Source organism: Oncorhynchus gorbuscha, linkage group LG13, assembly GCF_021184085.1.
Source record: "Oncorhynchus gorbuscha isolate QuinsamMale2020 ecotype Even-year linkage group LG13, OgorEven_v1.0, whole genome shotgun sequence".
In the NCBI taxonomy this organism is placed as follows: domain Eukaryota; kingdom Metazoa; phylum Chordata; class Actinopteri; order Salmoniformes; family Salmonidae; genus Oncorhynchus; species Oncorhynchus gorbuscha.
The window spans coordinates 66,425,787-66,439,822 of record NC_060185.1 but is presented as its reverse complement, the minus strand read 5'-3'; the positions used below and the strand labels follow the sequence as shown (position 1 = coordinate 66,439,822).

The 14,036-nt window shown below is 44.5% G+C and overlaps 1 pseudogene; it reads right to left on the bottom strand.

The window, feature by feature from the left end:
- The window catches only part of LOC123993358, a 131,515-nt pseudogene that overhangs the window by 96,108 nt on the left and 21,371 nt on the right, over positions 1-14,036 (bottom strand).

Sequence of the window (14,036 nt, the reverse complement as noted above, 5' to 3'; positions counted from 1 at the left end):
AGGCATGGATTTCTTTAGGGTGCATTACGGCCACAAAGGGGATGCTACCGTGAAATCCAAGTGCTTGTCAAATTGTGAATGAGAGACTATTGGAGCGTGTACAGCCTGCGCAAAAAAAGCAGAACTCATGCTTTTCAAGCAACTTTTTTCAAATCATCGTTAATGTCTCATCATGTAGCCTTACAATGTATTAAACATCAAAACATATAGCCCAACATTTGTCGAACAACTAAAGTTACACTAATAACTCTAAATTAAGCATATAGGAGTACCTATTCCTTTGTTAACCGCTCAACACAGAATAGTGTTGTGTGCACTCCCTCAAATCGTTTGGGAGAAAATATTTAGAGTTTATTCAGCTTTGTTCAATTGTATTCTTCATACTATAAAATAATATAAAATAATGCCACGGAATTATAAGCAAATCTGCTAAATGAACTAGTGTAGCCCACAGCCATTTGGCATAGCCACATCAGGACCTAACATAAGGACAACTCAGAGTCTGCTATTATTTTCTTCTGAAACAGACTACATTTTCTTCACTTCATGCGTCTTTAGACCTGTCTAAAATAAATAATGGATTTATTGTGAAGGTGTAGGCTATATTACATGGATTTATTTACTTTTTAAAATGGCTTGTAGTGGAAGCCCGGAGATGCTAAATGTGTTTATGTTAATTAACAGCCAATTATCGTGACACCTACAGATATTTGTTTGACAATCACCGGCAGACAAAATTTTGTTGACTGCTACCATAACCCATCTTGATCCTCTCCTGTTATCTTAAAGGAGCAGTCACACCATAACCCATCCTGATCCTCTCCTGTTGTCTTAAAGGAGCAGTCACACCATAACCCATCTTGATCCTCTCCTGTTGTCTTAAAGGAGCAGTCACACCATAACCCATCCTGATCCTCTCCTGTTGTCTTAATTAACTGCAGGGAGGCTTGGAGATGGCTAGAGGCACAGGTCCCTCTCTCTCAGGATGAAACTCTACATCAGAGAATTATCAACCTGTATCCTCCTCAGAAGAAAAGATATATAGCAAGACATCTCCCCAGGAATATGAGAAATAACAACTTAATGTATAGCAGATATAGTCAACATGGACAATAGGAATGTATCCAGAGGAATTGACATAAGACAAGGAGTGGGTCCATGATGAAATACTCTGACCTGTGGAGGTATGACTGGGGCTAGTAGAGCTACCACACACACACACATACAATGTAACCTGCCAAGAAGGCGACAGTTTGCTGTACCAGAAACACAGAGACAGGAAACAAAGGCTCCACGGCTCTGACTCCTATTAATAGGCCACAGTGGCAGAGAACAGCTGCTCCACCAACACAGCACATCCCACTGATAGAATAATGATAGAGGGAGAGAGTGAGGTAGTTGGAGAGATTGAGAAAATAAGAGAGAGATAGACAGAGAGGAGCAATGGAGAGAGTAAGAGAGAGAGAGAGCGAGGGAGAGTGAGAGAGAGTAAGAGAGGAGAGATAGGGAGGGAGCAAAAGAGGGAGAGAGAGAGAGAGTGCAAGAGAGGGAGAGAGTAAGAGAGAGAGAGAAAGAAAGAAAGAGGAGAGAAAGAGGGAGGGAGAGAGATAAAGAAAGATAGAGAAGAGATGGAAACAGGGTTGGAGGAAAACATAAGGAACATGGCAAGTCAGTAGAATAGTGTCAGTGGTGATGTAGGGGTGTTGGATAGGTAAGGTGTAGGGCACAGAGAAAGCTGTGATGGGGGATAGATGAATGGGAGGTGAGGGGAGACAGGCTAGAAGCAGAAAGACAGAGAGGGGGGGTGCTAAGTGACAGAATATGGCAGAATACACAGGAGAGAGATAGGCACCTTGTGAGTGTCAAGAAATTCAATGACTGTAGCATGCTGCAGAAAAGAAGGGAGGAAGAAAGAAAGATGGAGAGAATTAATGACGAGTGTGTGTATCCATGTATGAGAATGCAGAATCACATCTGTATATTTATGCATTTAATTCTCTGCAGCAAATGTATCTAAATCATGTGATCCATGATAAATACAGCATCATTTGTATATGTACATCTTTGAATATGCATCTGTGTGTCTATAGTATGACTGGGAATAAAAGAGAGATGCAAAAGAAGCAATGAAAAATAGAGAGAGAGAGAGAGAGAGAGTCAGAACAGTCTGTAGGGATGCAGGCAGGAGGAGGAATGTGGTTTCCATGGCAACCCGCGGTAGGCTGAGCTCTGGGTGTCCGTTCCAGCTCTGACTGCGCGTTGCACTGCAGCGGCCCTCGCCTCGCTCTCTCCATCCTCCCCCACTCTCTCCCTCTATTCCTCCCTCGTTCGCTCATTCACTCCATCCCTACCCTCCCCTGCCACCTCCTCGGCTCCCTCCCTCTCTCCATGCGAGAGAGATGAACTCAAACACTATACACACCCATCTCCTTATTATCCAGACCCAGCTCTTCACTGAACACCATTGAGTCTAACTGTACTGTCACAGTGGTTTTATGCAGATATTACATTATCATACGAGCACAGTGATCCTGTATCACCGTGTCTCAACCCAGGCAGCAGCCCCCTCCCCTCCCCCCGCCCCTTGCACTAGTTCTCGGCTCAGCTGAAAAGCCAGCATCTGCGGGCATTCTGCTGCCATGTGCCGCTGGGCATGTTGTGATTGGGAAGGCATGTGAAAACAAGGCATGCCATGGTACTGTACTGTTGTAGTAGGGAACATGGACAGGAGGCCTGCCCTTCCCTCCCTCCTTCCCTGAAAGACAGACACAGGGGCTGTGTGATAGCAGGTGAGTCACAACCCTGCATTCTAAGGTATCGTGGAATAAGGCTAAACACATCCGTCGTCCTGGTATCGTTTATTTTTATTTCACCTTTATTTAACCAGGTAGGCTAGTTCAGAACAAGTTCTCATTTGCAACTGCGACCTGGCCAAGATAAAGAGTAGCAATTCAACAACACAGAGTTACACATGGAATAAACAAAACATACAGCCAATAATACAGTAGAACAAAAGAAAACAAAAAGTCTATATACAGTGAGTGCAAATGAGGTAAGTTAAGGAAATAAATAGGTCATGGTGGAGAAGAAATTACAATATAGCAATTAAACACTGGAATGGTAGATTGGCAGATGAAGAATGTGCAGGTAGAGATACTGGGGTGCAAAGGAGCAAAATAAATAAATAAATAAATACCAGTATGGGGATGAAGTAGGTAGATAGATGGGCTGTTTACAGATAGGCTATGTACAGGTGCAGGGATCTGTAAGCTGTTCTGACAGCTGGTGCTTAAAGCTAGTGAGGGAGATGTGAGTCTCCAGCTTCAGATATTTATGCAATTCGTTCCAGTCATGGGCAGCAGAGAATTGGAAGGAAAGACGACCAAAGGAGGAATTGGCTTTGGGGGTGACCAGTGAGATATATCTGATAGGAGCGCGTGCTGCGCGGGTGACCAGTGAGCTCAGATAAGGCCGGGCTTTACCTAGCAGAGACTTGTAGATAACCTGTAGCCAGTGGATGTGGCGACGAGTATGAAGCGAGGGACAACGAACGAGAGAGTACAGGTCGCAATGGTGGGTAGTGTATGGGGCTTTGGTGACAAAACGGATGGCACTGTGATAGACTGCATCCAGTTTGTTGAGTAGAGTGTTGGAGGCTACTATATAGACGACATCACCGAAGTCGAGGATCGGTAGGATGGTCAGTTTTACGAGGGTATGTTTGGCAGCATGAGTGAACGATGCTTTGTTGCGAAATAGGAAGCCGATTCTAGATTTAATTTTGGATTGGAGATGCTTAATGTGAGTCTGGAAGGAGAGTTTACAGTCTAACCAGACACCCAGGTATTTGTAGTTGTCCACGTATTCTAAGTCAGAGCCGTCCAGAGTAGTGATGCTGGACGGGCGGGTAGGTGCGGGCAGTGATCGATTGAATAGCATGCATTTAGTTTTATTTGCGTTTAAGAGCAGTTGGAGGCCACGGAAGGAGAGTTGTATGGCATTGAAGCTCGTCTGGAGGTTAGTTAACAGTGTCCAAGGAGGGGCCAGAAGTATACAGAATGGTGTCGTCTGCGTAGAGGTGGATCAGAGAATCACCAGCAGCAAGAGCGACATCATTGATGTATACAGAAAAGAGAGTGATATACAGTATAATCATATTGTCAATCGTTGATGATTCATCATACATGCATCATACATGCATGATTTACATAGTCTAAACTGACAAACATACATTTGAAAATATGACAGCATGCCAAGTTTTAAGAGGCTAAATACCATGAAATACCAGGCCCCATTATCTGCCCCGTGTTGACATATTGAGTTGAAACAGCTGTCAACATGCTTGCCACTTCCATTTTTGACAGAATGAACCTAAACTAAGCAATGTTTCAGCCTCAACCTTCCCAAATATAGAAAATGCTAAATATATGTCGAATTTTAGAAATCCACATCAGCAAAATCTACAATAATCCTGAATATTCTCATATCAACATTAGGATGAATTGTACTAAAGGCTGTGGTGGTTGTGTCATCACAACTAATATCACTGATTTGAGTCACTGGGATAGTTCTGTGAGTCCGTGTGATGCATGCGCTGTAATGCCCTCTGATTATAAATATGTTCATAAGGTCACTGAGCTTAATGAAAAATAACAAACATCTCAGGACGTTAAGGGCAGCCCTGTGACGACTCGTTGAGCAGGCTGAGAGAGGATATGTGAGAGAGACACTGATTGGGTGAAACTTTTTTGGGCTCTTTTACATTATGGAGCGTTCATTTGACCCCTTGGTGACTGACCTTTGGTGTCTCGATGTGAGAGCAGCTCACCAGCACCGACACACGCTCCACCTTCTGAGGGCTCCTCCTTGTGGTCACTCGTACCCGCGACACTCCCTCCTCCCCAGAGTTCTGTAGGAAGGACACACAGGATGAAATAGATCCAAAACCTTTTCTGCTTATCATTTCCGACATTAGGTATGCTATTTAGATACAGGAAATGTATCTTCTTTATCATCATTTCTTGATGCTCTAGAACACTAAATAAAGCCTTGCTCACCAGAATAATGTCATAAATCGATAGAATGAATGCATCATCAACAATATAGTTGACATCAGTAAAGTTCTCTTTCATTCCTACTTCTCTCCCATGGAGCAAAGATGTTTAGGGACCGGGAAGATTTTCAGTGCAAAATTTCCAAATGACATCAGTTTCTCGACCAGTTTTACAGAAATGAAAAGCTGTGAAAACAATCAAACATGCTTATGATAGTATTTCAATTCATCTTGGATGCATATTCTGGTTAAAAGTTAAATACGGTCAGCATTTATGACGCTGAAAATAAAGCTAAGCACGCATTCACATTTCCTCAAGATTAAATAAATAAATGTATCATATTTCTCCACTCCTGTTCCCGAGAAACACTTAATTCTGCATGAGTTAATATTATAATAGGCTACATGTGAGGCCTACAGTCAGTGTCCACACTTGGTGATAGTATATGAAACAGCTTGCGCAGACTGCGAAAAACAACAGTTTACATGCCACAGTATCCCGTTTAAGTTCAACCTATCCCAGGGATTTTATTCGGGTTCCTCAAAACTGGGATAGGAGCTTATTTCGGGTTATTGTTAACGGGATATGTTGTTTATATGCATCCACTCAAAAACAGAATACCTGAGTATCCCGACTAATAACAGGATATTGGTATGCACGTAAACATGGCCATTGTTGTAGCAACATTTAAAATCAATCAAGGCAACATCCATCTGCGATGGTACAGGTTGAGTAATACAGCCGTTGGGCTCACTTTCTGTCGGCCTCTCTGCTAACCAGCATTGACTGACTGATATTTGTTGTGCAAACAGTCACCGGTGCCCCGCAGAACCAATGGAGAAAAGACAGAGTATAAACTGGACTGTCAAAGATCTACTAAACATGACAAACAATGGGATCATAGTGAAGAGAAATGAAAACTCAACCAATACATAGTGACAGGAGAGGAGGAGTAATCACTATGTTCCAGGCTCATACAGGACAGACTGTTAGCCTAAAGACTGTAACTGTATGAAATGATATAAGGACGTTGGCAGCTATTGATTCTTACACACTACGTATGTATTATTCAAAGCGGCAGTTAGATCTGACAGAGAGAGGGAGGCTTTTCATACCTTCGAGCTGTTGAGTGTATTGCCACAGCTTAACCCGCACAGACCCTTAAGAGACAGCAGAGGGCAGCCTTTAGAGCAGGCCATGGAGTGCCTTAGACTGACTGACGCAAGGTCACAAAAAGTGCTTGACAAAATTGCATTGATGATCAAGGCGCCAGCGGGTTCTTTGTCCTGATCTGTGTATAATAGACACGCTACACTCATAGAAGCATGCAGGCTAAACACATCCGTTGTCCTGTAAAAAGGGCTCCCAAGTGGCGCAGCGGTCTAAGGCACTGCATCTCAGTGCTAGAGGTGTCACTACAGACCCTGGTTCGATCCTGGGCTGTATCACACGCGTCCGTGATCCGAGTCCCATAGGACGGTGCACAATTGTTACAGCGTCGTCCGGGTTAGGGGACGGTTTGACCGTGGCAGGACGCCATTGTAAAATAAGAATTTGTTCGTAGCCAACTTGCCTAGTTAAATAAAGGCTGAATAAATACATTTCAAATGAATGCTTGTAGATGTTTTGTCATTGCTGTTCCGTACTTTAACCAGACATGTAGATGTGTCGCTGCATGAGTCTGAATATGTTATCAGGGAGATGATAAGGGAGTTTTGCTTCGGCAGCTCTGTTCCCACATGGCAGTGCTGACAGGCAGGTCAACTGACACAAGCAGGGCTGAGGGTGCCCCCTGCCCTCTCAGCTGACCCCTCTGTCTAATAATGACAGCTAGGAGGCCGGCCTCGGCAACACTGGCAGGTCACTCATCACACACACAAACGAAAGCACAGCACGCACACATGCACGCAAATGCAGACACACACGTACACACACGCATGCAGTGTTCACAGACGCAAGCACACACGAACACACTGCAAAAGCACACACACGCACGGTTGAATGACGAGTCTATGAATGACTTATCATGAGTCAACAAACAGCATGCAGTATTCATTAGAAACATTCCTATTTCAAACTTGAACAGTCAAACAACAAGTAATGACAACTAAATAGACCAAATCACACAAGTATGACATTGGAATCACATTTGAGCTACAAACTAGATTCAGCTTTGCACAATGATAACCTAATATATTCAACTTTTCCATCAGGCCTCTTCCTCCCAAGTATCCCCCTCTTTTAACCAGTTTCATTCATTCCATCTCTACAGAATCTATTATCCCCCTCACTTGCCTCTCTGCACCAAATCAGTGAATTTGCAGACTCATTTATTTTCCCTCCCATCCTCCACACAGGTGACAGCATGCCTCGAATGCTGATGAGGGCCTACTCACTGGCCAGCCACTGAGCTGAGCTGTCCCATTCACTAGCCCCCACTGCTAGGGCCTCCTCACTGGCCCCCACTACTAGGGCCTAAGTAAGACCAAGGAGCTGATCGTGGACTACAGGAAACAGGGGGGTGATCATGCCCCCATCTACATCAATGGGGCTGCCGTGGAGCAGGTCAAGTTCCTCAGTGTCCAAATCACTAAGGACTTAAAATGGTCCACACACACGTGCACAGTTGTGACAAAGGCATGACTGTGCCTCTTCTCCCTCAGGAGGTTGAAAAGGTTTGGCATGGGCCCTCCAATACACAAAAAGATCTACAGCTGTACCAATAAGAGCATGTTGACTGGCTGCATCACTGCTTGGTATGGCAACAGCACAGTCCTCGATCGCATGGTGCAACATAGGGTGGTGTGGACAGCCCAGTACATCACTGGGACCAAGCTGCCTGCCATCCAGGACCTCTATATCAGGTAGTGTGAAAGGAAGGGTCGGAAAATCGTTAAGACTCCAACCACCCAAGCCACTGATTGTTTTCTCTGCTTCCGCATGGCAAGCGGTACCGGTTCATCAAGTCTGACATCAACAGGCTCCAGAACAGTTTCTAACCCAATGCCATAAGACTGCTAAATAGCTACACGGACTGAGTTGACCTTTGTATTTTATTCTTACTTTGCACTGTGTCTATGCACATTCACAGGGCCCTACACACTACACACACTGATATCCCAACACACACACACACACACACACACACACACACACACACACACACACACACACACACACACACACACACACACACACACACACACACACACACACACACACACACACACACACACACACACACACTTTTACATTTTAGTCATTTAGCAGATGCTCTTATTCAGAGTGACTTACAGTAGTGAGTGCATACATTTTCATACTTTTTTCATACTAGTCACCTGTGGGAATCAAACCCACAAACCTGGTGTTGCAAGTGCCATGCTCTACCAATACACAGGAGATACACAGGAACATACAATCATCATATATGCTGCTGTACTCTGTTTATCATATATCCTGATACCTAGTCACCTTACCCCTATACACGGCCCCCGAGTGCCGCAGTGGTCTAAGGCACTGCATCTCAGTGCTAGGGGTGTCACTACAGACCCTGGTTCGATTCCAGACTGTATCACAACCGGTTGTGATTGGGAGTCCCAAAGGGCGGCACACAATTGGACTAGCGTCGTCATGGGCTTGGCCAGGGTAGGCCGTCATTGTAAATAATAATTTGTTCTTAAATATATTTAATAAAGGTTAAATATAAAATGTAAATATCTACCTCACTACAGTATCCCTGCACATTGTAAATATTGTACTGGAACTGACCCTGTATATGCTATCCTTACTTTATCGTCTTATTCTTATTTGTATATGTTTTTGTTCTACCTTGTTATTTTTAGAATCACATTGTTATAAATTATTACATTGTTGGGGTTAGATCATGCAAGAAAGGCATTTTACTGTACTTGTGCATGTGACAAATTCTTGAAACGCATCCCTGGCCCCAACTGCTAGGGTCTCCTCACTGGCCAACCACTGAGCTAAGCTGTCCCATCCACTAGCCCCCACTGTTAGGGCCTCCTCACAGGCCAGCCACTGAGCTGTCCCATCCACTAGCCCCCACTGTTAGGACCTCCTCACTGGCCAGCCACTGAGCTGTCCCATCCACTAGTCCCCACTGCTGCGGCCTCCCTACATATAGCCCACACTGGCGGGCCTGGGGATGGGGCTGGGTATGGGTATGGGGCTGGGGCTGGGGCTAGGGATGGGGCTAGGTATGGGGCTAGGGCTGGGCTAGCCAATCCTCAACACTGTCACTAGTAACATTAGCTACAGTTCCACTGTACTAGTGACATGGTGACCAGCTGTAATGCAGGGAGGGAGGGCTGGGGAACATGTGTGGAGGATTTAGATGTAAGCAGCACCAGGGTGTATCAGAGGAATGATGGGTGGGGCACTAGGTCTCTGGATAAAGCTTTTGACATGATGTGACGTGTGACCACAGTGTGTGTTTGGCATGGGCCAAGGAGATGAGGGTTTTGCACAATGATATCTGTCAGGTGAGCGTTAAATCTGACTGTAAATCATTGAAGGAATGAAAATCTGATTATGGCAGAAAAATGATTGGTTCACTACAGTGTATTCCTATTAAGGTTTAATAGTTTAAGCTAGGAGGTACATATGGGAATTCCTAGAGAGAACAAATGCTTTAAAATTCTGCGAATGGAATCTTTCTATAACCATTCAGACACACTTTCAACAAATGAATCAGGTTCCTCTCTCCAGGCTTGACTCTCAGTCAGTAGGGTCACACACACTAAGCTTTTTGTGAACAAGTAGCAGCCATGAACGTGTTATGAAACCGAATAACTAGCCTGCGAATATTGTATCAGTCGCAAAGTCTAGGGGTCTTAGGCCGAGTTAACTGGTCTGCAACCTGATTTAAGCTGGGCATCTGAAAAATCTCTGTATGAGGACTGTCATGTGTACATGTGCCCAGGATACAGCAAACTTGCTGAATTCAGGTCCAGCTCCGTCTTAACTTCGTGGTCGGCCAGTCCAAGCAGATTATTCATATCCACCTGTACCGGTCCCATGCATCAGGCCTCCAGTGCGCCTCCACAGCTTCCAGCGCTTCCAGAGCTTCCGGCGACGGTCCCCAGTCCGGGGACCTATCACATCCCCTTTCTCTTGGTTTAAAAACCCATTCAGTTGGTTCCTCTGGAGCTCAATCTCTCTGTCAATGCCATCTGTCTGTAGATCTGTCACACGGTCTGTGTTTCACTCTCTCCTACTATGTCTCTCTATCTCGCACTCTTTATGTATTGAGCTCTCTTTTGTTTGAGCACCTCCATATCACTTTGTCCCCACCTGTGAGTATTGTTTTTGTTATGGTGTTTGATGGTGGGAAAAGGGGGAACCAAGACAAGTCGCCCATGGGCACACACTACCCATAGGTAAACTTAGTTAAAAACACTAGTTAGAACTGGGCGGACCACCCACTGTATTTTTGGTAAGTTCGTTAGCTGTATTGAAGTAGGCTAGTCTAGTTTAGGGGTATTTTTGGATATTTGTTTCTTTCCTTGGGTCCAGCTCAGCCCCTTTTCCTGCCCCCCCCCCCTTACCGTGTGTTTACAAATAAACCCTGAGTGTTTGACGGTAAATATTAGTTGTCTGTGGTTATTTCGTTCTCACCGTTACTTTGTCACTATTACACTTTGCATGAGTTATTTTACGGGTCTCGATACTATCCCCCCTAGACTGCCGGGCCAAAGGGATTCGTAACCTCCACGGTCCGGTTCCACAAAAGTGGAGGGATCAGCGTAAGGAGGGGGGCTGCGTCCAGAACTGGAGCCACCACCGAGGGTAGACGCCCACCCGGACCCTCCCCTATAGGTTCAGGTTTGCAGCCGGGAGACCACATATCTGTTTATCTATATATTTTGGTTTGGTCAGGGTGTGACTAGGGTGGGTACTCTACTATTATTCTGACATTTCATTTTCTTAAAATAAAGTGGTGATCCTAACTGACCTAAAACAGGTAATTTTTACTATGATTAAATGTTGTGAAAAACTGAGTTTAAATGTATTCGGCTGAGGTGTATGTAAACTTCCGACATCAACTGTAATTGTTATGAAAAAAAGTGCTATCTAGAACCTAAAATGGTTATTTAGCTGTCCCCATAGGAGAACCCTTTGAAGATCCATTTTTGTATACATGTAGAACCCTTTTGGTTCCAGTTAGAACTCTTCTGTGTTCCACCTGGAACCAAAAATGGTTCTCCTATGGGGACAGACAAATTACCATTTAGGAACCCTTTTTTCAAAGAGTGTACACATACACACAAGGTTAAAAATGTTGTGTAAATAGTTCATTTGTTTGCCCTCAAAATAAATGGTTTATGCTTTGAGGGAGCGAGGCATATACAACAAAAGGGACAGAAATGACAAATACATAAAAATAAAACAAATGTTTCAGTAAATTGTTGGTTTGTCCTCTTGTGCAGATATGGAGTGCAGCGCATTGACTAACAGTTGTTTCTTTGTATTCTTTAAATGAAAATTAAGAATGGATAGGATCTGTAACAATGGATAGGACACTTGTCCTCCTCCAAGCATCAGTGACCTCCAGGACCAGTGGCCTTTCCTTTTCACCAGGTTATGTATGGCTCTGCAACAACTTCCATACCCTCACTGGCATCGTGATTGACAGTCGCATGACTCAAGCTCTCCTGAAATTGTCAACTTTTTTAAAAGCCAAAAGACCAAGGTAAGGAGAGAGATCCAGTGCCTGCTGAATGAAATCGACTGTTACATCAGATTCAATGATGATCTAACAGCCACTGCTGACATTCTTTTGTTGATGACCCACTTCAAAGAGAAGGACGAATCTCTGTTCCACTTGGCAGATGTAAGGAATTGTGTTTATACTGTATTATTACTAGAGGTCGGCCGATTAATCAGAATAGCCGATTAATTAGGGCCGATTTCAAGTTTTCATAACAATCGGAAATCTGTAATTTTGGACGCCGGTTTTGCTGATTTGTATTTATTTATATATATTTTACATATATATATATTTTTTTAACATCTTTATTTAATCTTTTTAACTAGGCAAGTCAGTTAAGAACACATTCTTATTTTCAATGACTGCCTAGAAATGGTGGGTTAACTGCCATGTTCAGGGGCAGAACGACAGATTTTTACCTGGTCAGCTCAGGGATTCAATCTTGCAACCTTACGGTTAACTAGTCCAATGCTCTAACCACCTGCCTCACGAGGAGCCTGCCTGTTACACAAATGCAGTAAGAAGCCAAGGTAAGTTGCTAGCTAGCATTAAACTTATTCAATCATAATAACTAGTTATAACTACACATTTTTGATGAGATTACTAGTTTATCTAGCGTGTCCTGCGTTGCATATAATCGATGCAGTGTGCATTCACGAAAAAGGACTGTTGTTGCTCCAACGTGTACCTAACCATAAACACCAATGGATTTCTTAAAATCAATACACAGAAGTATATATTTTTAAACCTGCATATTTAGCTAAAAAGTTATCCAGGTTAGCAGGCAATATTAACCAGGTGAAATGGTCACTTCTCTTGCGTTCATTGCACGCAGAGTCAGTGTATATGCAACAGTTTGGGCCGCCTGGCTCATTGCGAACTAATTTGCCAGAATTTTACGTAATTATGACATAACATTGAAGGTTGTGAAATGTAACAGGAATATTTAGACTGATGGATGCCACCCGTTAGATGAAATAAGGAACGGTTCCGTATTTCACTGAAATAATAAACGTCTTGTTTTCGAGATGATAGTTTCCGGATTCGACCATATTAATGACCTAAGGCTGTTTGGCCATAATGACCATCGTTATGTTTGGAGGAAAAAGGGGGAGGCTTGCAAGCCGAAGAACACCATCCCAACCGTGAAGCGAGGGGTGGCAGCATCATGTTGTGGGGGTGCTTTGCTGCAGGAGAGACTGGTGCACTTCACAAAATAGATGGCATCATGTGGCAGGAAAATTGAAGTTGAATGTGCTGACAACAAAATCACACAAAAATTATCAATGGAAATTAAATGTATCAACCCATGGAGGTCTGGATTTGGAGTCACACTCAAAATTAAAGTGGAAAACCACACAACAGACTGATCCAACTTTGATGTAATGTACTTAAAACAAGTCAAAATGAGGCTCAGTAGTGCGTTTGGCCTCCACGTGCCTGTATGACCTCCCTACAACGCCTGGGCATGCTCCTGATGAGGTGGCGGATGGTGTCCTGAGGATCTCCTCCCAGACCTGGACTAAAGCATCCGCCAACTCCTGGACAGTCTGTGGTGCAATGTGACGTTGGTGGATGGAGCGAGACATGGATTCAAGCTCAATTGGATTCAGGTTTGGGGAACGGGCGGGCCAGTCCATAGCATCAATGCCTTCCTCTTGCAGGAACTGTTGACACACTCCAGCCACATGAGGTCTAGCATTGTCTTGCATTAGGAGGAACCCAGGGCCAACCGCACCAGCATATGGTCTCACAAGGGGTCTGAGGATCTCATCTCGGTACCTAATGGCAGTCAGGCTACCTCTGGCGAGCACATGGAGGGCTGTGCGGCCCCCCAAAGAACTGCCACCCCACACCATGACTGACCCACCGCCAAACCGGTCATGCTGGAGGATGTTGCAGGCAGCAGAACGTTCTCCACGGCATCTCCAGACTGTCACGTCTGTCACATGTGCTCAGTGTGAACCTGCTTTCATCTGTGAAGAGCACAGGGCGCCAGTGGCGAGTTTGCCAATCTTGGTGTTCTCTGGCAAATGCCAAAACGTCCTGCATGGTGTTGGGCTGTAAGCACAACCCCCACCTGTGGACGTCAGGCCCTCATACCACCCTCATGGAGTCTGTTTCTGACCATTTGAGCAGACACATGCACATTTGTGACCTGCTGGAGGTCATTTTGCAGGGCTCTGGCGGGTGCTCCTCCTGCTCCTCCTTGCACAAAGACGGAGGTAGCGGTCCTGTAGCTGGGATGTTGC